Source organism: Carettochelys insculpta, chromosome 6 (genome assembly GCF_033958435.1).
Source record: "Carettochelys insculpta isolate YL-2023 chromosome 6, ASM3395843v1, whole genome shotgun sequence".
NCBI lineage: Eukaryota > Metazoa > Chordata > Testudines > Carettochelyidae > Carettochelys > Carettochelys insculpta.
Window position 1 is genome coordinate 38,227,404 of NC_134142.1, and position 27,507 is coordinate 38,254,910.

Below are 27,507 nucleotides of genomic sequence, written 5' to 3' on the forward strand. Positions count from 1 at the left end.
CTCAGAAGTTTTGTCACCTCAGAAGTTTTAACAAGATGACTTCTCATGTAGGTGTTGTAATTTACAGAAACCATTTAATTGCCACATTCAAATCTTATCCATTTAGTAGGGTGATTTGACTGAAATATTAGAGTGACTTTGATTTCAGACTAGACATCTCTGATCAATGAAAAGAGCCTAAAGTTAACTTGAAAGAATTTGCTCCTCTTCTTCGTGTGTTTGTTCAATGCAGTCTGATACCAGCTCCTCTCCTTCATCTGTTTGTCTAAGAAGATTCTGAATTGACTCTGAAAACCTATCATTAATCAGAGAATCTTAGAATTTAGCATGTTAGAAGCATAAACTATTAAGCCACTTATTTCACTGCCTCTGATAGAAGCCGGATCAGGACAGTATTCTCTGGTACATTGTCCTGTCTAGTTTGAAATAAATCTGACCTATTTTGTTTATTTTGGACTCCCCTTGCTCTCGGTTAACAGATATATCAAAGAGAGATGCAGATAGGGCTCCAGTCTTCTGGACCCTTTATGTTAGCTCCAGGATGATACTGGATGATTTGTCAACTATGTGGCATCAGCCAAAATTCTAGTTAGTAACTGAATGTGACTTGAGCCTGGTGATGCAACAATCTTTCACTTCTAGATCTCCACATGCAGTCCAGCTCAGCTCAATAACAGCCATAAGAAGGCATTAGCTGAAAGATTTTTTCCTGGCCCCATTCCCAGAGAAAAGGAAACAAATCACAATTAACACCAAATGGTGACCTGGTCCAGTGCAGAAGGTAAAGTCAATGATTGAATGTGCCAACTTGAATCCCCCTCTCCTGGAGAAAGTCCTTCCATGACATGGCTCAGGTTTGTTAGTGGGACAGTTTGATAAAGTGCACATTATCACTGCTGCAATCTACTTCATCTGGCTAAACAGAAGATGGGCTGTTAATTTCTCTCCCACCACAAATGTTAAATTAATTCATATAGGAAAAATAAGTGGGGAATCATTTAGAGCAGTCTAAGGGACTGAAGTGGAAGGAAGTTACAAAGAGGTAGATTTAGGCTGCTCACTAGATTAATGTAATAGTGTTGAAATCTTTTACTCTGTGGAGCAGACTCCCAATTGATACAACATTAGCATCATTTAAAGTGAGGCTGGAGAAAGCACTTAAGACATGGTGTAGCAAATAATTTGACAAAGTGTGGTGGCAGAAAAATGGTTCTCAATCTTTTTTCATTTGCAGACATCTAAAAAAAATCAAAGATACAAACCTCTTTGAAATTCTAGTGACTGTATATATAGTTAAATTCTGTTGAGTTAGTTTTTGGTCTGTGTCTTTCATGGACCCTTTAGACATACTGTATGGATGTACTGGAGGTTGAGAGCCACTGTGCTAGATGATAGAAAAAAGTTATATTTTTATTTATTTTAATAGTAGTGGGTTTATTTTAAACCAAGATACTGGGTGAAAGGTTAGAATGAAGGCTCCTCATGGTGGAATATACATTTGTGTGGTTCCTATTTTGGAAGAACAATTTAATTTAATTTTCTGACCAATGGACTGGCCTGAAGTCCAAGCGTTTAAGTGTTAATGATTGCTTCAGGACCCATGCTTTTGGGATTCCCCAAACCCTGTGACATCAGACTCTGAGGCTGAAGCATTTGATGGTCCAATCCACTGTACTGATATCAGAATCAAAGGGGAGTACATGAACTACAAGTAAGGTAATATAAAAACTTGGGGTCCTGTGCTTTAGAGAGCTAATGTCAGAGATCCCCATAGGTCTGAGTGCAGAATGTGTTTTTCCCCTGTGGCTAAATTCAATGCTCAGCAGAAATGCAAATATAAAAATAATTCAGCTGAAAACTGAAATGTCAGCCAAAACCAAAAATATTTCTATTTGAAAAATGCTCCTCATTGCAGCTTTAGTTAAGTTCCCTCTATTTCTCCTTCTCTTCTTCCAGCCAGGCTCCCTGGTCAAACAACAAATCCCATGATGTAACATAGTCACACCTCTGAAGAGGGGAGGTGCATCATGGAGAGAGTGCTTCATCAGAGTTGTAGTTGGGCCATTTGGATTTCAATGAAAAAAATTACAGCTCTTTTGTAGGAGGCAGGCAATGAGCTATAGGGCTTTGTTTAGAAGGATGTGGATGCTATTGTGATTGTTTTCTATTGCTTTCATCCTAGTTTTCCACTAGGAGTGCCCGTACTTTTCAAGATACAGCCAAATATGCTGATTTTTTCAAAATGTGGTGGGTTCCAGCATAACAGCTTGACTTTCACTGTTATGTTCCTACATATGGATATGTTCTGAGCATATTTTTCACACCTGTTGAAAGAAAATAAAAGCTTATTTCAAAATCTGATTAACTCAACTGGTTTTTTGTTGGGAAAAGCCTTGTGAATGTCAGCTTAGTTCTGCCTCAGTGTGCTCTGTAATTACTACCTCTCCTTCCCTCCTTGCGATTAATGTAATCAGCATCTGGATATGTTCTTGGTGCTTTTATTAGTATTATTAAACAAAATAATCCTTAGAGCCAGTTTTCCATAACTGATTTAAGAACATTAAACAGCAGTTGTGACCATTAACGACTGATTTGGATGATAATATGTTGCTTGTATTTGTTATCACTTTATGAAAATTATTATAGTAATAAACCCACATAGTTTTCCAAGTAATATCATTTAATATCACAACAAAAACAAATAACGTGTCTGGCAAAGTACTTTATATTGTTAATCCACTGCCGAGGAAAAACTCTAACAGTTGTTTCTCATTTGTTGTTATGTGTAGACTGGTTAGAATGGAAAACAGACAATGAATGGGGCTCATAAGATGTAGGCCAGATTCTCATGACCTTTGAAAGCAGCATCCTAAAAGAAGAGAGTTTTGTCATCTCGCAGTAAGGATCAGTGTGGATGAGGTGAAAACATTGGCAAGTGTAAAATAATATAATAATAATAGTAACTGACAACGTGCTTTTCATCTGTACGTGTCAAAACACATTATCAAGGAGGGTGTCATTGTCTTCATTTTATAGGTGACGAAACAAGGCAAAAAAAGTTTAAACAACTCGCCTAAGATCTTGATCTTCTGCTGTCAGATGTGTTGGTAAATCTCAACTCCAATGTTCTGCTTTCCCTGCAAGTTGGGGCAGAAAATTTCTAAACTTCCACCAATAAAGAGAGAATAGAATAGCTCTACAATGCCAATAGCACATTTGGATCCAGATCTGTGACTGTGGTTTTTACACGCTACTGAAACATAAATTATTATTGTTATGAGCCTCAAAATTCCCAGTAAGAATTTAGGAGCAGAATTCTGTCTTACATTTGATCTCTCTAACCAGTAAATTGGAAAAGGAGGCTGTTCTGGAGTGCCTACAGGTCATGGGATTATATGAATAAAAATATCTTATTACACAAAATGCCTTGTTCAACCCTGGATGAGCTTATATGTCATACATATAGTTTATAACGAAGATGACAGATAGATAGGAGTGGGGTTTTTTTTCTGATACACTTCACTAGGAATTGACCTGAAACCATTACCTAATTTAACATAGCTGATGATTTTTGGTCACTACCTGCCTGGGTTGGGTCTGAACCTGAGACCTAAAGGGGACTGGTTCCATATCCTATGATCAATCCTTCTGAGTCATGTAGACAAAAATGCAATTGATTCACAGGATACAAAGAAGGGCATAACCCCACCACATTTTACCAATGAGCACATTTTCCCTGCTTGCTTAGTCCTGCTGCAGATCTCATTCATTCACAGTTCTCATTCATTCAGAGTTCTGCTACTCCATGAAACACCCTCCACTTGCTTTCCCAAATGGTTGCACCATGGCACCCAGGTGACTGCATTCCTGTTTAATGTTTATTTTTTTATTAAGGGGAAAAATCCAAAAGTTTGATGACTTTCCTAATTTTGAAGTAGGAATAGTGCGTTTGCAAAAGAAGAACAACAAAAGGTCCTGTGGCACCTTGTAAACTAACAAATATTTTGGAGCATAAGCATTTGTGGGTAAAGACCCAGTGACGAAGTGAGTCTTTACCCACAAAAGCTTATGCTCCAAAATATCTGTGAGTCTATAAGTTGCCACAGGACTTCTTGTTGTTCTCAAAGATACAGACTAACTCAGCTACCTCTCTGATATTTGTAAGAGAAGATCATCTGTTCTTGCTGTGCATTTCTAGTTAAAGCTGATGGTTTTTGTGGGGACCAATTTTATATGTCTGATGATCTGGTTTTGGTTCTGGTGCCCAAGATCCTGCAGTCCAGCCCCCAAAACAGAAAAGACAGATCCCAAACTGCAAAGTTTTTTATAATGAAGCCCAGGGTTTGGATGTGATATATAAGAATAAGCTGAGTTTCAAACAAGTGAGATTAAGAGACTTGGAACAATTTTCAAGTGATATTTGGGAGATAGTTTGATTTTATATGCAGTTAGTTAGCTGAAGACCCAAAAATTCATTCAAATAGTAACTGTGGATGCTCAGCACTTTTAAACCTCAGTCCATTCTTATTTACATGTCTAAATATGAAATTAGACGTCCAACTTTAGGCAACCAATCTTGCAAATTTTGGGCTAAGTGACTTGCCCAAAGTCCTGCAGTGATTCAGATGGCTGAACTTCTAAAGGACTCCTGGTCCCTCTTCTATGTAGTAAACCACATTCCTTAGCTTTTCCAAGTCAGTTGGTCTCATCTGGCACAAAAGCTACTATCTTTTATGAAATGAGATGGTATTCTGTTCCCTGGCTAACAAGTATGGCTGGAGTTGAGTTTGTAATTGAAATTTATGGCTTATATACGCTATTTTTAACACTTTTCTAAACCCTCATTAAATCTCTTTTATGTGTATTTTTCCCAGCCTCACACTTTCACTAACTGAAAGAAAAAAAAATTAAGAGAGAGAGAATAGAGTCCCCTTTACAATACCGCTAGAGCCATGCCAGGATCCTTGCTTGACTGATATTCTTCTAATGAATTATACGTATTGTAAACAAGTACTGCAAGCAAGCCCAAGGTCTTCTCTATTAATTTTTCATTAATGAAATGCACCACATAGCTTGTTTGACACGTAAGTGATTCCATAAATTCCAAATAGAGGTCGCCATAAAGAAAGTGTTTTAAATTGTCATTGAGGGAACAAGCTAATGAACTTCTCAACCTCCCCAAATGCTTTTAAATTCACAGGCTTGTCTGTTGTAAAATTTGAAAACAAGTCATATTTTCATTCTTAACATAGCTGCCAAGATTCAATGTAAAAACAAATTGCCTAATAATGTAATTTTTTTCTTTTTTTCTCTCTTTGCTTTTCCTCATGAAAGAAAATCCAGATTAATCTTTGATTTTGTGGTTGTAAAAAATCTGTGACCTGTTTAGTTTCATATGTGATTAAAAACACCAGGAAGAAACACAAAAGAAGGAAAGCTCCACCTGTGTCATCATCAATGTTCCCTCTATTTTTTCCCATCCTTGCTCAGAATAAATTTTGTTATGTGCACTGAAGCATGTGCAGATGTGCAGAGCCAGTAGAAACACATGCTGCTGGCTTTGAGTGCTAGGGAGGCTTCATTAACCAACTGGGTGGCACCTAATCTCTTCTGGGTAGCCACCCAAGCACTCAGCTTACAGGGAACTCTGGTCAAAGTGGTCCTGCTGAGGGCAATTGATTCTGTGGAGCATGACCAAATCATCCTAATAGATGTTCTCATCTCAGTGTTCCAGAAGAAGGAAAATTAAAGCTTGCCTCCTTGCCAATATATTCTTACAAACTAAAATTCCAACTCTAGCCTTCATTTGGCTGCCACTTTATTCCAGACAGTGCATGAAATCAAGACTTAAATCTAAGCCGTATCAATCTCTTAGTTATACCCCTGTAACAACCAAGCAACTAAGAGCAGGATTTGATCCAGGAGATTTGAAAATGAAGCTGTGAGACATTTCCTCCCAAGACGATGTGTTTGCGGTAGAGGCAGACAGGATATTATCTGTGTGGAAGAGAGGAATTTCAACTGGGATATTTTCTGTTTCCAGTCAAGTTACTTGATGTGGGAGCGATGGGAAATTTTGTATGATTTTTATGAAAATGACCCCTGACTCAGTTTACCCACTCATTGTTTTATTGAGACCTGCTTATTCTCAAGAAGTTAATTTCTTTCCAGAGACATTTCTTACGTTATGGCAACAGGGAGTGGCACTGGAGTCTCTGCCTCTGAAAAAGAAGGTCAATAAAGACTATCAACAACTGAAAAGCTGTGCTCCTAAGGAAACAATAGGTAAGCAGTAATCTTAGTAAAACCAATGCTACCCTAACTGGTGTGTTGGGGAAATATGGTGTGAAGGAATGGCAAATCCTTTCAAAGGAAGAACACAGAAATCAGGTGCTGGAGTCAGTGTTCTTAAGCTAAGATGTTCAAAGCTTCAGAGATCTGATTCCTGATTGATTGGGGACTGAGAGACTTCTGGATCAGTCAATGCTTAATAAAGTTGGCAGCAGTGATTACATAAGGTTGACAAGAGGGTGGATTTGAGTGTTGAAAGGATGCTGAGGATTAATACTGTAAATTATGCCCATTCAGTTACGCAAGTAAAGCTAACATAACTTAGGTCAACTAATAACAGTGTCTACACCACACTATCCTGACAGAAGATACTTTCCCATCAACGTAGCTTCTACCTTTCAGGGAGGTGGAGTACAGATGTTAACAGGAGAGCACGCTACGTAGCATGTTTTCACTAGATTTGCTAAATCCGCACCAGTGCATTGTCTGCAGATTTAGCCAATACTGTAGGGCTGGCCAATGACTAATGGTAAAGAATGGTATGGTATGGTAAAGAAACTGAGGCATGGAAATGTGTGAGGTTATTTACTGTTTAGATCTTTATTTAGAACTGTGTCTCTTTTGTGTTGTAAAGCACACACTGTGTAAAAGGTGATTGTTACAGAAATCATTCTGAAAAATCAGTGTGTTATTCTCTCATTATCATATGTCCTTGAAGGGATATACTATAAACTAGAGTTCTGTTAGCCGATGGTCAGGTGAGATGCCACTATGCCCTTGTATTAATATGAGATTTCAACTGCCCGGGGCAGAGCCCACCAGTGACCAGGCTCAGAGCTGCTGAAAAGCAGCTAGGTTCTTTGTTTTTGTGTTAGGCTGGGCACAGTAACAGGAGGAGTCAGGTTACCACTTCATCAATTACTTCATTTATTTATCTAACAACTTAATCTCTTACTGTTACAATGTTGCTTTATTTGTTACCTAGCGAGTTAAGATCTTGTGGTTACAATTGTTACGAGGTTTATACTTTGATTACAAATAGCTAGCATGCACTCTAGTTCATAGATCTATACTTGTTAAATGGGTGCAAAAGAAATAAAAAGTAAAATACCTAGCAGGTCTTATCCTCACCCCTGCATTACCAACGTGGCTTGGCCAGTTTCCCTCAATCCCTTGGGAAGAAGTCCTTTGTCCTTTTTTTCCAGAAGTTGAGCATCCTCGGGGACCTGGGGAGACCCCCACCCTCCTGTCCAGCAGAAAAGACGATTGGAGCTCAAATAGGGGGTCTGCTGGACCCCTCTTCATACCCATTGGGTCACATAGGCTTTTTCCTTGGTTTAATTGAATTAAGCTGTCTGATACTGGTTCTCACAGGGAGTTCAAGGATTGGAGCTCAAATAGGGGGTCTGCCGGATCCCTCTTTATACCCATTGGGTCACGTAGGCTTCTTCCTTGGCTTAATTGAATTAAACTGTCTGATACTGGTTCTCACAGGGAGTTCAAGGGTGTAGTTCACACCTGTGAGGTAGACAATTAAGGGCATTTGTGTCTTAATGGGCTGGAGATTTTTCTTCAGCAAGTCTGGGACCATGTGGGAAAATCAGCTAATGGTAATTAGTCAAGGGCAGTCTGAGGCCTGGATGTTAATTACCCCATTGTTCTTAGCTTTGCTCCGGAGCTTCAAAGGCTGTGGCTAGGATAAGCCCATCTGCGCTCTCAGGCATTCCAGGGCTGGGCCATTCCTTTAACCCTTTCGTGCTCTGAAGCACCTAGGGAATGCAAGATGGAGTAGAGCAAAAGGGCAGGGGTTGTGTCTGGCTACAAGTACCTACAGAGAGTTTTGGGAAGTGAGTGCTTAAGATAGCAATGAGCTTTGACCGGGGCTCAGCAGTATTTTTGCAGCCAGGGGATCTGGACTGTGGAATCTCACTTCTGAAAGGAGTACTAAACAAATAATCTATACTCAGGAAATGAGCCAGGAGGCTTATGAAAAAGAAAATGTTTACAGCCAACCTCAGACCAGAGGGAACTTAAGAATCCAGAGCTGAGATCCAAACATATCATCTTGGTGAGTGTTCAGGGGGGAGCTTGACTCAGGCACTTGGTTTTGGCATAATGTAGATTTGATGGGCAAAAAGATACTTCACCAATTGCACATATCATGTTCCACCTTAGCTGCGTCTACACGTGCACGCTACTTCGAAGTAGCGGCACCAACTTTGAAATAGCGCCCGTCGCGTCTACACGCGTCGGGCGCTATTTCAAAGTTAACTTCGACGTTAGGCGGCGAGACGTCGAAGTCGCTAACCTCATGAGGAGATAGGAATAGCGCCCTACTTCGACGTTCAACGTCGAAGTAGGGACCGTGTAGACGATCCGCGTCCCGCAACGTCGAAATTGCTGGGTCCTCCATGGTGGCCATCAGCTGGGGGGTTGAGAGATGCTCTCTCTCCAGCCCCTGAGGGGCTCTATGGTCACCATGGGCAGCAGCCCTTAGCCCAGGGCTTCTGGCTGCTTCTGCGGCAGCTGGGGATCTATGCTGCAGGCTCAGGGTCTGCAACCAGTTGTCAGCTCTGTGTATCTTGTGTTGTTTAGTGCAACTGTGTCTGGGAGGGGCCCTTTAAGGGAGCGGCTTGCTGTTGAGTCCGCCCTGTGACCCTGTCTGCAGCTGTGCCTGGCATCCCTATTTCGATGTGTGCTACTTTGACGTGTAGACGTTCCCTTGCTGCGCCTATTTCGATGTTGGGCTCAGCAACGTCGAAGTTGAACATCGACGTTGCCGGCCCTGGAGGACGTGTAGACGTTATTCATCAAAATAGACTATTTCGATGTTGGCTGCACGTGTAGACGTAGCCCTTGAGAGCCAACTGCACAAACCGTACATAAGGATGTAGGAGGAGTAATACCAGCGCAATCCAATGATTCAGTTAATCTCCCATTGAGTCTCAGAGATTTCTGAGGGAGCTATAAAAGGACCTTTATGGAATAATATCTCCTGAGGAAGTGAAGCTTTTAGTGACTGAATTATACACTGAAATGAGGATGTTTGATATTTTTTAGGAATATTTATCCCAGCTTGCCTGGCACTTGAAACAATGCCCAGCATGGTGTTAGAAAGCACTAACCTGCTGCAAGTGTTATTTGTCATGAGATGTGAAACACAATTTCAAACACTTACAAGCATTACATGGCCCATCCCACTTTAAACAAGGAAAGTATTAACCAAAGTGTCCTGACAAACTACATATTGCCTACTGGAAAAGTCTTTTGATCATTTCTGTTAGCTACAAGATCCTAACATTTTTTAACTCCTATTCCTTTGTTTGGTTGGTTGGTTGGTTTTGTTTGCATCACTGCGTGTGATTACATAGTCGCCATCTTCCACTCCCAAAGTTAGCTGCATTTTGGCAGACAATTGAATACTTTTTTTTAATACACAAACAGTAAGGAATTTAGGAATCTGTCAGGGTATAATGTGGTATATAAATGGAGGATATGGAAATGATACTTAGTAAAGTCTTGATTTTTAATCTGGTTTCCTTGCTATCTAGTCTAAATTATACTTTGTAGAAATTACAATGTAACATGGTTAACCTATTTTTTTTCAAAAAACTTGGACTTTTAACAGGTCTGAATTAGTAAGAGCAAATAGTTCAGTGTTCTTTAAGAAGCATTTTCTTTTTGTTTGGTTGGTTGGTTGGTTTTGGAGGGTTTTGTTTTGTCCTGTTTTTTTTCTAAATTCTACCTCTATCAATAGGCAGAGATCATTAAAAGGGAGGGAAAAGGGCAAACTAAAGTAATTTGGGCGTGAAAGAAGGACCACCAGCACAAAAAGTGACAGCATTGTTTTCACAAGAGCAGGATAATAAAATTGCTGTCAGCTGTCAAGGCAGCTGTAAATTCCATTGATCAGGGAAGTTTACAGTATATGGATAATTCAAATGCTAGAAAAATATAGTAGAGAAGCTTATGCTGCTTACTTCTAGGTCCAGCTTGAACCAGAGACAGAAGTCACCAAAACCTAGTACTATCTGATAATGTGTAATGATACATATGGTATGATTTAATTGGTCTCAGTTCAGTGTCCTTAAACATGTATCCCCCATTGCAAAAACACCATCACAGTCTGGGATTCTGGAACAGTTCTTAGAGTCGAGGTGCTCACAATAGAACTCATGTATGTGGTGAATGTTATTATTACTTCAAGGTAGTTCCAGCGCCAGTGATCAGTGTTGACACTAACTAGATCCCTTTTTGACAATCTCAAAGACCAAGGACTGACTGGCACCAGGAAATAGAGTACCTTCTCAATGACAGTGATATTTGGGAAAGTAAAGTGATCACTGCCATATTCTATGGATTGTAAATAAAGGATTCACAGCTATGGGGTAAACATGGCATTTGTCATCAGCATGCACTTCAGGAAGGAGAGGAGGTGATAGAAGGAGATAATGAAGATGATGAATATTCTGTTTTTTGCTCTCAGTGCAAGAGTCCAGACCAGGGCAATGCTACCTGAGTGTCACTATTTACTATCTGCTCGTAGTTCAATATCCCATATGAAATGGGTGAGTGGGTCTTAGTCCAATTCCTAGGTGACTGGGTGTCTTAATAAAAAATACATACATAACTATCACAGTTACTACTAACGATTCCCTTGTTCACCCTTTTAGCAGAGACCAGCTAATGAATGGATACAAATGCTTCAGATGTAGAAATGGCTGCTAAGGGGCACCTGAAAAACACATGCTGCTTCACATGCTGAATTTGCTGTGTCTGAAAATGGATGACCTTGTTCTCTAAGCTGTCAATAGTACTTCAGTGGCCCTGTAACAAGTCAAAAAAACACTGGCTTTTGGCCCCAGGATTTGAAAAAAAAAAGTTATTTTTTTCTAGTATGGACCATTTGCTTTGCGGTCTAGTGATAAAACTGCTATTGCTAGCCGTATGAATAGCAATGAGAAGGGGTGTACATCCACACACAAGGCCAATAATCAATAGGCTGCACCTGTAGGAAACCTAGGGATTGCTAGAACTTAACTGCAGAGGAAGTCCAGTTGTGGGAATGAGCTGGACAGGACCTGTAAAGAGAGGAAGTTCTCAGGCTGGGGGAGGAAAAAACTGCCATTGCACTTCCTGTTACAAGGGGGAAGAGGCGGAAGCTTCAAGGATAGAGTAGAAAGCAATCCAGGGAAGAAACAGTACAGAATGGGAGAGTAAAAGCCCAGAGCTTCTGGGCTGAGGGATCCTGGACTGGTAGCCAGTGTCCGGAGTAGGTCTGGGTTCCCCAGTCAGCAACTTGAGGGAGTGACATAGAAGAGACAGTAGGAAGCGGTCTGCCTGGAACAATTTACTTCAGAGGACATGCAGTACCCCAGAAGCAGGGAGAACTTTAATGTGACTTCAATGAAGGGGTAAGTAGTGAAAAGGAGAGTGCTGCCATTCAGTTGTGCATGAGAGGCCATGAGATAACTAAGAGGAATGACAAACTGAGCAACCACAGGAAATGTTATCAGACCAGGAGGTGGAGCTAATTCCCCAGATGAGCCATTAGGAGGCACCAGTAAGTGGTGAATGGACCATCCTGTCACAGGCTATCACTAGGGAGAGAATGGGTGTTACATGTCATGTTATACTGCAAATTTTTTTCCTCTCCAGTGACTCAGTACATATGGAGCTGAGGCCAATGAAACTGAGACAGAAAGATGGAAATCCAGAAGCTTGTTGTTAGTCTCCTTTTCATAATATAACTGGGGGAAAGTACAAATTATACTAAGTATTTATTATGAGTTCTGTCCATGCATCCATCCATTTTCAGAGTTTTTCATCATGATCCTCACTATAGTATGAATATTGACATTATCCAGGACATACACAACTTCAAAGCAACAATTCATTGGGGGAAACATCTTACATAAATCATATTATTATTCCTTCATCTTTTGCACAGAATAAACTTCAGGGTTGTATGTCTCCTTCAGTTAATGAAAACTCATTTGTATATTGAACAGAACCCATAGGCAGTGGAAAGCCCAGGAAAATGGTATTGGGGTATAGCCTCTTTTAATGATAGCTTTCCATTTAAACCCTCCTCATACATAGTATGAATGACTGCACATGTGGCAGGGATCCAATAAGGTGTGTCATCTTTGTATCCCATGCTATACCAGCAGTTTTCTGGTGGCCTCAGTAGTTTCTAACAAAAGAGTTTTACTTCCCTTTTGGAAATACTCTGGCCTATTGGAAATCCATACTCAAGATGTGAGGTAGTAGAGATTCAGGCGATAACTTTCTAATCCTTATGCATCTGTAAAGACACCTTACAAAGAGGGGTGGGCTGGATTGATAGGGAAGCACAAATGAAATTCACTCCTACGCTGGAACCCAGCACAAAGCTTATGGGCTAAAATGGGATGTGTGAGTGGACTTGAGTAGCATTCATATTAGTGTGCTGCCTTGGAATTTCAGCCTATGTGAAGATGTTTGTTGTAGTACTGCTTTTGCTATTCCTGTGAAGAAAGGACTTCCATCTCCAGGGCTGCCAATTCAATAGCGTTTCACCAGCTCTAAATCCTCTAAAAAAGTATTTTAAAAGAAAAGACTACCCTGTAGATTTGGGAACAATGTGCAGGACCTAGGCAGTATTGCATCCCTTGGGACTGAAGATCAAGAATGAGGTGTATATTGTGGAACTTCTAAAGTGCTGGAATGGGCACACACACACGTACATGTTGTAGCTGATCACATATCAAAGCATCTGACAATAATGCCTGTGAAAGCTAGAGGGATTACCCTTGGCACTTGAAAGCAAAGCATCTAGCTGACTAGAGAGAGATGGAAAAAATGCATTTGCAGCACTGAAAGGTAAGATGTGAATGTAAAGATTCAGCACTTCAGCCTGCGGATTTCCTTGAAACAAGCCCTACAGTAAGACTTGAAAGGCAGCCAACAAGTGCTTTATTAGAAAGAAAGCCAGCATATACATTTTAATTAAATTCAATTCGCACTCTAATTGGGTCACATCAGTTAAAATGTATGCAAATTTATGGGCTTACAATGAGTTTGGCAGTAATGAATTCCTACTAAATCATTTGTGAAAAGCACTGGTTTTGTATTTCCCCCACTAATGCAGTCATTACATAACATTACAAATGCCCTGCTGAGGTCTCTACTAGATCACCAAAAAAAAAAGAAGGCAAGCAGGATGTAGCTCTAATAGGTCTCATTGGAACATAATAGAAAGAAGGAACCATTCTCAGATCATTCATTTACTTTAAAAAAGTTTTGTGTTTATCTAACAGCAATTAAAGGACCTTAATTTGCAAAATTTCCTGCTTTGTCATGCACTTAATTGGGAGCTGAATGCATCAGGTTTGTATTACATCATCAGTGTGTAGCACTTGATGGAGAATACCAGTTTAGGGTTAACATCTGCTGAAGCCTTAGACAAAGCTTTTGTGCCTATGTAACCCTTTTGGTTAGGGAAGAGGCTTTTTAAGGAAATAGTTTAATAAAGACAATTTTATGTGTGGAAGCAATTTTACCAGATACATTATGCTTGTAGGACTTCAGTAGTTTTCTCATACCTCTTCCCATCATATACGTTCAACACTTCATTTTTGTCTTTTGGCCATCCTTAGGTCTTATTTTTGGACACATGTATTCATGGTGCTGTTAACCATTGGGATATATTTTATACTGTTTGAGATTTAATGTTTTTGTGCTTTCATTTTTATTGTAAAATGCCTCTGGAAATTAGCATTGTACATGCTGATAAGCCCTTATTTTTGTCTTTTTCCTTTAAGGAAGAAAAATACAAATTATGTAACTTTTATTTGTATTGTATAACTAATATTATTTATATTTATATAAATTAATAGTATTATGGTAAGTATTATTCTGTTTGTAAATGAGTTTCCCTTACTTTTAATCTCTGCCCTTTAAAACTCAGAAAGCTATAATTTGTATCTGTTAAAATTAGAGCCCACATTTCTAAACAGATCTACTAGATTCCCTAGGAACCTGGTTCTTGAGCTCAACAACTTTAAGGCCAGAGGGAACCATTGTGATCGTGTAGTCTGACCCTCTGGAGATCAAAGGCCACAAAATCTCACCCACCAATTTTCCAATTTTAACTTGCAAATGACAGTTTTGTATATTATTTCTGTGTAAACATTTTTACTGGGGATTTTACACCCTAGAATTTGTTCAGGCAAAAGTTTGCTAACCTTGGCTACGTCTACACATGAAGCCAACATCGAAATAGCTTATTTCGATGTAGCAACATCGAAATAGGCTATTTCGATGAATAACGTCTACACGTCCTCCAGGGCCAGCAACGTCGATGTTCAACTTCGACGTTGCGCGGCACCACATCGAAATAGGCACTGCGAGGGTACGTCTACATGCCAAAGTAGCACACATCGAAATAAGGGTGCCAGGCACAGCTGCAGACAGGGTCACAGGGCGGACTCAACAGCAAGCCGCTCCCTTAAAGGGCCCCTCCCAGACACAGTTGCACTAAACAACACAAGATACACAGAGCTGACAACTGGTTGCAGACCCTGTGCCTGCAGCATGGATCCCCAGCTGCCGCAGCAGCAGCCAGAAGCCCTGGGCTAAGGGCTGCTGCCCACGGTGACCATAGAGCCCCTCAGGGGCTGGAGAGAGAGCATCTCTCAACCCCCTAGCTGATGGCCGCCATGGAGGACCCGGCAATTTCGACGTTGCGGGACGCGGATCGTCTACACGGTCCCTACTTCGACGTTGAACGTCGAAGTAGGGCGCTATTCCGATCCCCTCATGAGGTTAGCGACTTCGACGTCTCGCCGCCTAACGTCGAAGTTAACTTCGAAATAGCGCCCGACGCGAGTAGCCACGACAGGCGCTATTTCGAAGTTAGTGCCGCTACTTCGAAGTAGCGTGCACGTGTAGACACAGCTCTTGTGTCATAAAGGCCAGTATGTTTGTGGCAGGGTAATACTTATTTGATTAAGAGAATGACAAACTCATCAGTTGCCTGTTATTGGCATCTCATTAAGTTGCAATGTAGAGATTCAATATAAAAACACTCTTACATCAAATTTCTAAGTCTGAAGCGTGTAGCTTTCAAACACTTCTCATTTTGTTTCATTTACATTTCATGATTAAAAATTCTTGTGCTGGAAAAGCTGCAAAATATGACATGTGGTTTACTGTAAGTTCTAAGAACAGAGGGCTGTATCATAAGGCCAGTAACAGTCTGTGGGTGAGATATTTTTCTCTTCTCTCTGCCTTTTCACCCAATTTTTTGTATCTTTGAAACATTTGTGGTCATCTGCAAATGGTGACTCTCCCCAGTGGTATGTACCTAGCTCACTGTTATGGATTCTTTCTCTATCTCTGTGTCCTCTGTGTCATTATTTAATTCACTTTATTTAGAAATGTACAGTGTCAATTTTTTTCTCTAAAAATGCATGTTAACACTTCATTTATTCTTCTGTCATTCAGACTCTGTACACCTGTTTACTAGACATTACTTAGAGTTGCACAAAACGTGTGAAAAGCATACTTTCCTTTAATAGTAAGGAAACAGCACAAAAAACTGTATTTATCCCTGTAGTTCTAATGCACTGTGTTTTTTCCCACAATGGCCGATGGGCGCCAAAAGAGCACAGGTCAAAAAGGGGACCTCGGGATGAGTCACATCTCAAAAAGGGGGTTAACATGGTATTTTCATAAGAAAGCACCTGAAAACCTCTGCACTACAGACCCAATTCAACCAAACCTTTCAAAATATAAATGATGTCAAATGGTGTAGAGTTAAAGGCCGCGGCTACACCAGCCCCTGCCTTTCGGAAGGGGCATGCTAATGAGCCACTTTGGCAGATGCTAATGAGGTGCTGCCATCAATATGCAGCACCTCATTAGTATAATGGCAACCATGCATGTTTCAAAAGTGCCACTTTTGAAATGCACACCGCCGGTGTAGATGGGACCTTTTGAAAGGACACCCCCTCAGACTTCAAAAGCCCCTTCTTCCCAAAACCAAATGGGAAGAAGGGGCTTTCAAAGAGTAGGAGGTCCTTTCGAAAGGCCCCTGTCTACACGAGCAGTGTGAGTTTCAAAAGCAGCACTTTTGAAATGCGCATGGCTGCTATTATGCTAATGAGGTGCTGCATATTGATGGCAGTGCCTCATTAGCATATTCCAGAGTGGCTCATTAGCATTACCAAAAGGAGGGGGCTAGTGTAGCCACAGCCGAAATTACTATCTTATTGCCCTTCCCATACAGGAATAAGTGATAGCAGTATAAGCATGTTTGCAGGAATCAGGTGACTGCTGGGGAGGGACACAAGGGAGCATGAGCCATGTGACTGCCCCTACCTAATATGACTCCTCCCTGTGCTACCACTAGTCTAGGAGAGGGCCATCCCTAGGAGGGTTCGAGGTGTGGGACAACCACCACCACTCTAGGGGTCAGGAAACTTCAAAGTAGCACGGGTACGTCAAGGTGCCCCAGCTGAACTGCTTGCCAGCACTTTGAAGGTAGCAACTTTGAAGTTCGCACAGCGAGAATTATGCGAATGAGGTGCTGCATATGCAGCACAGCACAGCACTTCATGGCTATTCACAGATCCAGCTCATTTACATGCTCTCTTGAAAGGAGGGGGCTAGTGTAGATGAGCCCTAAGAGTATTACAACACAGAATACATATGCCCATGGCCTCAATTTTGTTAACATTTCTGCATGTTCAACTTTAATCACTACGTTTCTGAGCTCACTGGGATCACTAACATAAAGCAAGTTCACCAGATTTACAGGATTAGGGTCTCAAGATATTTTCACAAATTATTTGGCTATTATGTAGGATAAATGAAGACAGAATAGAATATTATGGCTGGCCTTGCTGTATTTTCATATAAATGTTATCAGTATGCCTTTTCGTAAACTCCGTGAAACTTAGAGGAAAGAGCACAAGCTGAAGCAGGGAATAGCTTGGAAGAGGCATGAGGAATTCAGTCTATTTGCACAGGCGTTGAATGCTAGCAATAGTTGCAGCATCTTCGTAAAGGGTTCTCTTAATAAAGAGACCATTTAGATTTAGAAACATGGATACCTCTCATGTTGGCTCTCAGCATGCAGTATATAAACTGTGTCCAGAATTGTTGGTAATGAGGAAGACAATGAGTTTATTCTGTTTTTTTTAAGCCACTGTAGCTCATGCTGGGAACAAAAGTATCTCTGTAATTGTCAGACAATAGTAATTAACTTTAGAAAGTACTAAAGGCTAGCTGGTAAAACAGCCAGAATTACAGTTTAGAGGACAGAACACAAATTCAATAAGCACTTTCCCATCTGGAACTGCTACAAAGTTCAAAGGCTTTCAACTGCATTTCAAAGCAAATGCAAATCCAATAGCCCATGTGAGTTCTACGCTGCTTAGACACAGTTTGAACTAATCCAAATTTTATTTGACCAGGGATGAGCTTTCAGGGTTTTTTTATTTGTTTATTTATTGTGTGCTTCCTTCCATCCTTTTTCCCTTGATACCTACACTTACAGCTTTCTGGTATGACTGAGAATGGAAATATCAAGATATTAAGGCAAAGGCTGATCCTTTAGTGTTTGTGCTAGTAGGTTCCAGGAAGCATCAGAAATCTCCTGTGAGAGAGTGTTTTTGGTTGTGTATGCAGTTGCTGACTGAATGGTGTGGAAGCTACCAAACTTTTGTGTGGTAATCTGAACCTAACCTCTACTGCAACTGAAACCATTCCAGCAATTGATCTAAAAATATATGCAAATTAAATCACAATATTCCTTAAGCTATGTCTACACTATGAGATAAATTCAAATGTATTAAAATTGATTTTGTAATTATGGTTTTTATTAATTTGAATTTGACTTCACAGCCTTACAAATTCCCCACAAAGTCATCTTATTGCTGCCACACTCAATTGCCAAACATCAACTGTTGCAGCCCTGCATTGTGGGAACCTATCCCACAGTTCCCTCAGCTCCATATCATTCTGGGTATTTTTTGCTGGTGCAGTATGCGAAAAATGCCCCACAGATGGTTGTGGGTATGTGCTGCCATCTTCCCACTCTGCATTGCCCTCATTCCTCTCCCTTGGAAAGCAAATGACCATTTTTCCAGCAGGAAAGAAAGAAAAGCAGGGAATCACAATGTGTATGTGCTCTGAGATCACCCAGATGACTATGCCATGCCGTGTCATGTTTTCCTTTGCCTGATTTCTGACTTTTACTTATTTCACTCTGAAAAAATGGCCATTTGCTGCTTTTTGTAAAATCTTTGATAATTCAGTTATAAAAGCAAGACATTTCAGTTAATTTGGTGATCTTTGTTGATGCTTTCTTTCCAAACTTTGTTTCTTTTGGAGATTTTCTTATCAAATGGCTTCCTTGAGACATGTTTTACCATACTTTTATACCACACTGTGGTTTCAAGGGGGGAGGGGGGGGAAGGTAGCTGAGGGACCAGTTGACATGGCATAATCAATAGGGTGGCTTCAGAAGGTGTAGTTAGACTGACCTGTGATCACCCAGGTGTCTGTGTCATCTGAACTGGCTCTCCAGCCATTTTTCCTCCCTTTGAATCCAGAAACATCACCTCTGAAAATATTACTAGAACAGAGCACAGCTTTGAGAAAAAGAAGAATAGTAAAGGTAAGGAAAAAAGACATTTTGGGATGAGGGTTTTTGGCTTCCCACTCATTACACAGAAGTGTCTAAAATGGGGGATGGAGTTCACCAAATTACCACATGTATGGGTGGATGTGAGGTATGGGATTGTTGGTTGAAGAGCCAGTTGAAATGAACAGTGTTGCTCAGGTGGGGGCGGGAAGACAAACCCCCGAAATCTTTGGCACCAGAGGTAGACTTCCCCCTGGCGGCAGCAAGCCCCCAAAAATCTTTCCCACCTTTGGAGCTCTCACCACATGCAAGCCAGGACATGGTGCTGCCTGACAGCATGGTCTGCACTGAACAGCAGGCATGTACTTTTATTGGGTTGGGGGCTAGCCATATGATGTGATTGGGCACAGGAAAGACCCCAGCTGCAGGGTGCCTGGCAGGGAGAGGGAGGGGCTGCCCCTGTACAAATCTAAACCACAGAAAAGAAGATTGGCCTCTTACACAAGCATGACCTCTGCAGCCTAGCTGCCATGTGGTGCTGTGAGGCAGGAGCTGGCACCAGCACCAAATTAAAAATTCAAGTGCTCAGCTTACAGAGGGAGAGACAGAACCATGAACTGCATATTGGGGCTATTTTTAATAGGCAGATGTGCTCACTGCACTGATAGCAAAGAAAGAAAATGTTTTTCAGCCTCTCTTACAAGCACGATCCCGCAGGCTAGCTGCCACGGGCTTCCTGGTGCCAAATTCAACTTCATGGACTTACTGTTACCTAATTCCTGTGTACCTCAAGAACAGTGGAGATGGGAGCAGCCAGAGTGAAAAACTGTGGGACATTGTGGGATACATACAGGACACCTTTAGAGGCTAATAAAGTCTATTAAAAGAAATGGTGTTTTCACACTAGCCTTAATTCAAACTTTTAAATTGAACGTGACACTGCATCAAGTTGCTTCTCTTGGTGTTATAATACCGACCTTAATGCTCCCTGAAATCAACCTAATGGTATTTACAGTGAAGACGGTGACACTGTAAAATCAAGCTAACTGCCTTAAATTCAGTTTTATCATGTAGTGCAAACATAGCCTTAGTATCCTGGGGTGGGGGGTCCATCCCACACTAGTAAGGAAAGGGTTAATAAAGCCCTCAGGAGGATACCCAGAAATCAGCCAATAGGAGAGGAGCCATAAGGAGCATCCAGAACAGCTAAGCAGGTCCATATAAAAAGAGATGGAGGGCAGATATGGGTCAGTCACCACCTGGAGCTCAAGGAGTGAAGACCTTGTCCCTGTCAGGCTGAGAGAACTGTAGCACCTAGGACAGAGCAACTGCTATCAGGGACTGGGGGAGCAAGAGGAGCTCTTAACTGATTCCTGGGAGTAGGTAGGTGCAGAAGAAAGGCGAAGACGGAGCTTGGTCAACATGGAAGTGGTTTAGGGAGACATAGAAGCAGTGAGAGGAATTTAAGTTGCAGCAGCAGGCTGCAAGCCACAAGATCCTGGGTCATGACCTGCAGTAGTGAGATGGGCCCCAGTCACCCCCACTTGCCACTGGAGAAGTAGCTGGACTAGGAGCTAAACATCCCCCAGAAGGGGGAAAACACAGAGAGTGACCTGGTTGGAGGCCAAGTCATGAAGAGGACTGGCTTCTGGACAGATGCTACAAGAGGAGCTGCAGGCAGACACAGTGATGATGTGAAAGGTGCAGACAGGGGCCCTGGCATTAAGCTTTGCCCCAAGGTGACCAGCAGGAGATACCAGTCCAGTGATGAACAATGAACACCATCAAAAAAAAAAAAGCGGCAAAGTAGCACTTTAAAAACTGGCAAAATAATTTATTAGGTGATGAGCTTTCGTGAGACAGACCCACTTCTTCAGATCATAGCCAGACCACAACAGACTCAATATTTAAGCTCACCTAATAAATTATTTTGTTAGTCTTCAAAGTGCTACTTTACTGCTTTTTTTTGTTTTGACAGTATATAGACTAGCACGGCTTTTTCTCTGCTACTAATGAACACCATGACACTTAGGCTGATTTTCTTTAGAAGACTCATGCTAAGCAGATAAGGGAGTACTTAACACTATTAGTTATCAACTGGAAAGAGTATGGAACATTAGCTGATGTAAACTGGCATAATTCCATGGAGTTATACTGATTTATGCCAGCTGAAGATCTGGCCTTGACACTTCTAAAGACAGGATCACAGTGACATTACTGTAATAAGCTCTGTAAGTACTTGCAGAAGCAGATGGCACAGGGGATTGGTAATGTTCTGTTGTGCTGCTAATGTGAGATGATTTCTGTGATGCATTACTCTACATTCTTCAACCCGTACGGTATGAGCATCACTAAATCATGGTAATGTTTTTTTATCCAGAAATTTTCACTGTAAATAAAATATTGCAGTACACAGCTTATTTTTTTTCTCTTTGACACATATGATTTCATTATATATTTTCAACTGTGCCATGTAGTGGCAGTCAAATGAGGACTTTGGTGGGATGCTAGTCCTTCTCTGCCACTGACTTGCTGTGTCACCCGGGACAAGTCACTTAACCTCTGTGCCTCTATTTAACTTAAATGTAAAATGAACAGATATAATAAACCATCCTCTAATGCCTTCCTCCGAGGTGTGCTGTAACATTTAATTAATTAATGGCTGTAAAACAATTTTAGCTCCTTGGCTGAAAAGCACTATACTGAAAACATACAAAGCACTATTATTAATAATAATTTTACAGTGTAGTATCCATTTTTAGTATCTCACTTATGCTACTGTATTTCATATAGGATAATTTTCTTAAGGATACATATATGTATGTAAACATGGTTAGATCCTTACAGACACCATCTTAATGTCTTCAGATGCTTGATATGCAGAACTTTCCATACTCTGTTGTCTATTACTTAATCTGATATATGGATCATATAATTTTATTCAGTGGAGTAAACAAACATAAAAGGGCAAAGAATGTTAAAGCACATAAAAATATGCCATTAACTGGAGTACTACTATAGTGGAGTGCTTCCACACACGCAGCCTGAGGTCAATAGTGCACATTCGATGGCAGGACAGTTATGAACCTGGAAGTCCTGAACAGAGCAGGAACCACGAGCATCAAAGCCATGATTCTGAAAGCCCAGCTTCACTTGACAGGGCACGTCATAAGAATGGAGGAGTCAAGAATCCCTAAGCAACTCCTCTACGCTGAACTCTCCCAGGGCAAAAGGAATCAAGGTAGGCCTCGCAAGAGGTATAAAGACTGCGTGAAGGCCAAAATTGCTCATGCTGGTTTAAAACCAGATCAGCTAGAGCAGCATGCAAAAGACCGAACAGGCTGGCTTGCTCTTGTACAACACACGTATGACAACTTTGAAGAGCAGTGACACGTATGCCTCATTGATGCTCGTGAGATGAAGAAAGCAACAGCAGCAGCCGCACCAACAGAGCCAGGACAATTCCTTGCCCCCACTGTGAACGCCCATGCCGTTCAAAGCTTGGGCTCCTCAGCCACATGCAAGTCCACAACTGATGAGCCTGTGCAAGCTCAAGACATCATTGTCGGACACGACAGCCTACCTACACATACACTATGGTAGGCTGCAGTTCTGTTGACTGAATATGAGATTTAAAAATGGAATCATTCTGATGTATAGTATATGTGGCTCACAATAATAATCTCATGACACAGGCAAGTTATCTCAGATTAAAACATATTTGCCAGGCACTACTGGATGACAGTAAAACTTTGGAGTGCAGAAAGAGAAATATTAACACCAGAGTTCCATTGTGCTAGGTGCTGCACAAATATGTAATCAGAAACTGGTTCCTGACCTGAAAACTTAGCAAACTAGATTGAACACATTATTTTCCAGAAAGCTCCATAATCTACCATCTCAAATATTTCTGTGAATCAAGAGCGTATTAAATGAGTTCATGAATTTACACTGGGATAAATAAAAATTAATACTGGCCCACATGTACACATTCCAGAACAGTCCATCAAAATAAGGATGATGAAAAATGAGAAAAGGTCAGTAGGGATAACTTTTAAAAGCCTTGATTTTTGCTCCTATCACTAAAACTGTGCTCCAAATAAAATTTGTCTGATCATCCTCTATTAGTCATATATACCAATTTGTTACCATGGTCCCTTTTGTGGTTAAATATCTCATTTGTTATTTTTGTCCTCTCCAGTGATTCAGTCTAGTCTTAACCGGTTATTTTGGGGTTTTCCAAGTTATAGTGGACCTGTTAAGTTTGAAGGTATTCTTGGACACCCCTTAAGCCATTAGAGGTTGCTTTGTCTTACCACTATCTATCTAGGTAAAAGGTGCAAAATATAGGTACATTGACTTTGCTATCTAGAGGTATGTCTAAGCTAGAGTTATTCCAGAATATCTTATTCCAGAGTTATTATTCCAAAATAAGATATACTGGAATAATGAGACCACACTACAGGGGAGCTCCAAAATAAGAAAAACGTATTCTTTAAAGTGCTACTTGACTGCTTTTTGTTTTGATAGTATTCTGAAAGAGTGTGTCCACACATAACAGAGCCTATTTTGGATTAGGGCTCTTGGAAGCTCTAAATACTGTCTCCACAGCAACTTTATTTCGAAAAAAGGTGTTCTAGAGTAGCTTATTTTAAAATAGCCCCCCTTCCCTGTCTACACAACTCCTGTTTCAAAATGCCTATTTTGAAATAGGTGCTATTCCTCACAGAATAAATTTTACCAATTTTGAGATACCTCATTTGTGGCATCATAGGAATTAACAAATTTATTAGATCATGAGCTTTTGTGGGTAAAACTCACTTCATCAGATGAAGCTACCCCTCTGAAACTATTTACCTCATTTGTGTGTGTCTGTTTACCACTTTAAACTTTCAAGTAACTTTTTTTTTCCTTTTTCCTAGTTAATAAACAGCTTATTAGTTTGCCACAGTACTGGCACAGGGTTGGATTTGATTTGAGATCTGAGGGCAAATGATCCCAGGTAAATGATTGGCCTTTTGGGATTGCAGCATAACCTGAATCTCACTGTGATTTTTTTGTTGTAAGAGACCATCTGTCATTTGCTGCTTGGTTGTGAAATATGTGTAGAACACACAACCAGTTTAGGATTTGTGACCTGTTTCTTGGCAGTCAGCCCAGAGGTTCTCCACTCCAGAAAGCATGGCAATAAGTTTCTAGCTTTCACGGGAAGAAGTGGGGAGAAAAGCTCAATGATGTGATGAAGTGAGAGCCAAGAGCTGTCTACTTCACCTTTCTATGCTCCACTGCCACCAACAATAAAATACAGACAGTAAAACTTCCTTACAAAAGAGATGTGTTATGAGGATTAATATGTATTACACTATGAAGATATGAAATGCTACATAAATATTCAGTGTCATTAGTAACTGGCACTATTTTATTTTATTGACTTCTTATTATTCACCTTGGATGACTTGTCAACAAAACTCTATATGAACATCTTCTTCAAAGGTTTCTGTTTTGATCCCTGGGAAGACAGAAGAGAAATTAAGAGCTGTGACACATGCTAATAAGACTGGCATAGAAACAGAGCCCATTGCTATAATGTGCCTGTTGCTCAGCTCCCTGCCATCTCAAATGTTCTGAGAGAACTTATTCCTGCTGGGAACAGCATAGTTAGCCTGTATGCAAGACTGAGCTCTCAGAATGATTGGTCTGTATTTCTACCAAGCCATGTAGAAGGTGAGGAGCACTGAATTAGTAATTCCAGAATGTGTTGTCTAGAACTGATTGTATCCAGTGTAAGCGTCCGCCATTCGACAACTGATCGATCCTTCATTGCTGTCATACCTATACATTATTTCCAACACATTTACCTTTGCCTGATCAGAATATGTTTTACGAGGCACTATGAATGCTCCAGAAATTCTATGAGTAACTCAAAGTGACTGCTTTAGAGTTAGAGCTTCCAATGGATTGTAGATAAAACACGTTTGTCTGTGCCACTAAAGTTCAATTGATCTGTGAAAGGATTATTGTCTTGCTAGGGTTAAAGCAAGGGACGGCAACTAGAGGCCTAAAGCAGAGAAAGTTCTTCTTGACTTGGATAAGCAGTGCTCTGCAATAGTTCCCCCTTTATCTTGGCTGGTGCAGTGAAAACCCCCACCCCTTTTGTTTCAGGTCACTTCTAAGCAGTACGAATGCAAAAAGCATCTTCCATTCCATTAACCACTCATGTTAATAACGCAAAATAGTGGCATGCAGTAGTTTCCCAGATCAGTTTATCTAAGAGCAAAGGCATCTCAGAGGGTTATAGTTAGGGTTAAGGTTAGGGAAACCCAACCCAATACACTAGGGATATGTCTACACTACAGCGATCTGTCAACAGAAGCTACCTTCTGACAAAATTTCTGCAGACAGATCGTGGACACAGATGAAAGTGGATCGCTATGTCAATCCACTCTGTCGACAGAGAGCAGCCAGACTGCCCAACCACTCTCTCTACAGATCAGCCAACCAGAAGCACAGCAGGCAGGGCTGGCTGGTGACTGGAAGCCATTTCTGTTGACAGAGGGGCCCCCAACAGTCCCACACAACGTTTTCTTGACAGGTTCTGTTTAGAAAGGCATTCCACCTGATGGGGGAGAGGAAGATGTCTGTCACCAAAAGTGCCGAGTTCTGTCAACAGTATGTTGACAGAATACATATTTTAGTGTGGACATTCGTGAGTTTTGTTGACAAAACTCTCTAGTGTAGATGTAGTTTAGATGTTCAGAATGTTAGGGAAAGAATGAATTGTCTGACTTTGTTTGCTTTTCCCCCCACTGAAATAGTTGTCATTCACTCTGAACTAGAAGTTGGAGACAATACGCAGAACAGAGGTGAAATGGGGCAGTTTTCACTTCAAGGCCTAGAACTCCAGCAGACCTGCAAGGAGGAAGTCACACAGGTTACTAGGCTGGCTGTATTAAATGAACAGAATACAAATCAAAGGTGCTACGGTTATTGCTGAGGTGCTGACTAGTTACCACTAGACTTCTTGATGTTCCTTATTAGTCATCAAAACTGGATATGTTCACCAAGTTCTCATAGGAAATACAGAGGCTTAGAAGTAATTTAATCTGTGTTATTTTAACTTGTAAAGGAGCTGGAGTTTGCCATAAATTCTAATTTGCAAAGGACACAGAAATACATGCCTACAGGCCCAGATCCTTGATCTCACTCAGCCCACTCTGCACAGCTCTGGAGGGTCAAAGAGCAGGGACAGTTATGTTAAAACCATCCACTTGGCTGGTATGAAGCCAGCATAGAAGGATGATCCAATCAGTGGTTCTCAATCTATTTATCATTGTGGACCACAATACTAGTTGTATGCCCTGAGGGTGTCACATGGCCTGCAGTTCTGAGCTGACTGGGCCACAAGCAGCCTGTGGGTGCTTGCTCAGAAGCACTGATCCAAATGAACTACAGAAAGGACCTCAGTTACCAGATTCTAGGGGCTGCTAAGGTACTTTCTATAGGACCTGCTTGTTTTTATTTGTATTAATCTCTATAGACTTTGCCATAAAGGCTGAAGCCTATAGGCAGGGGTGCAGAAGGAATTTGCACCACTGCTACTTCTGCTGTATGTGGTCTGTGAGCAGAGGATTTCTTTACCTCAAGCAGACAATCTGGCATTTTAATTTCTTAATTAGTAATTGGCTATGGCTCCAATTCAGTAAAGTATTTAAGCATGTGCTTAAATCTATCAATGTATGATTATAAACAGGCCTGCCAAAGGGAGGTGGGAGGGGCACCAAAGGGAGCAGCTGCCCCCCGGCCTCACTTTTTAAAGGGGCCTGGCGCTCCAGCCACAGCTGCTGCCAAAGTAGCACCAGTAGCGGCTGATGTGCTGGGCCCCTTTGAATTGGTTTGGCAGTGCAGCTCCAGCTGTGTGTGGCTGGGAAGGAGTGTATGGGCACAGATGGATGTTTCTGATGGTGCTGAAGACCTAATGCCCTAGGCCCTGAGCCTGCCGCCATTGGCCCTGCCCCTTCTGGGGAACAAAGTCAGGGCCCCTCTCCCTCTTTGCCCTGAGGCCTGAAGCCGCTCTCGGAGGCGCTAAATATAAGAACAGTCATACGGGGGTCAGCCCACTGGTTCATCTAGCCCAGTCTTCTGTCTTCCAACTGAGCATGAGCGGGAATGAACAGACAGGAGATGATCAAGTGCTTTGCATTCTGTCATCCGCTTTCAGTTTCTGGCAAATACCGACTAGGGACACGGGTCATGTGATTGCACCCCTGACCATCTTGACTAACAGCCACTGATGGACCTATCGTCCATGAACTTATCTAACTTATCTTATCTGCTGAACTATAACCATTGATTTCAGCAGAACTTAATTACCTCTGTAAGTGGTTTGCTGAATCAGAGACTAAATTCAGAACTGGTGTAACGAGATGCACTGACTCACACTGTCCTCAGTGGAGCTGCACCTATTTATACCAGCTCTGACTGAACCTTTGTAGTGAGCCCAAGAGTTGCCACCACCTGAATCTTTACATCACTAGCCTGTCTCACCAGGCTCTGTGCAGTCCTTGATATTGGTAGTGCAGTAC